The sequence below is a fragment of the Phalaenopsis equestris genome, unplaced genomic scaffold (genome assembly GCF_001263595.1).
Source record: "Phalaenopsis equestris unplaced genomic scaffold, ASM126359v1 Scaffold000002, whole genome shotgun sequence".
In the NCBI taxonomy this organism is placed as follows: domain Eukaryota; kingdom Viridiplantae; phylum Streptophyta; class Magnoliopsida; order Asparagales; family Orchidaceae; genus Phalaenopsis; species Phalaenopsis equestris.
Window position 1 is genome coordinate 30,018,766 of NW_018164444.1, and position 348 is coordinate 30,019,113.

A 348-nucleotide genomic window follows, 5' to 3' on the forward strand; every position below is an offset into this window, starting at 1 on the left:
TGTAAACGAACCGAACACGAACGAACAAAGCTTGTGTTCGTGTTCGGTTCGTTTGAAATATAGTTTGTTTGAAATAAACTTGTATTCGAAATTGTTCGTGATGTCACTGTTCGTGTTCGTTTCTTAACGAAATAGCCGAAAACGAGCCGAACACGAGTTGTTCGCGAATGACGAGCTAGTTTGACATCCATAATATTAATATATATAAATAAAATATTATATTAATTATATAACTTATATTATATTAATATATAATATCTATATTAGTATATTACTAATATAGTAAATTAATATATTATTATTATTATTAATTTATTATATATTATAATTTATAAAATTTAATTTTTT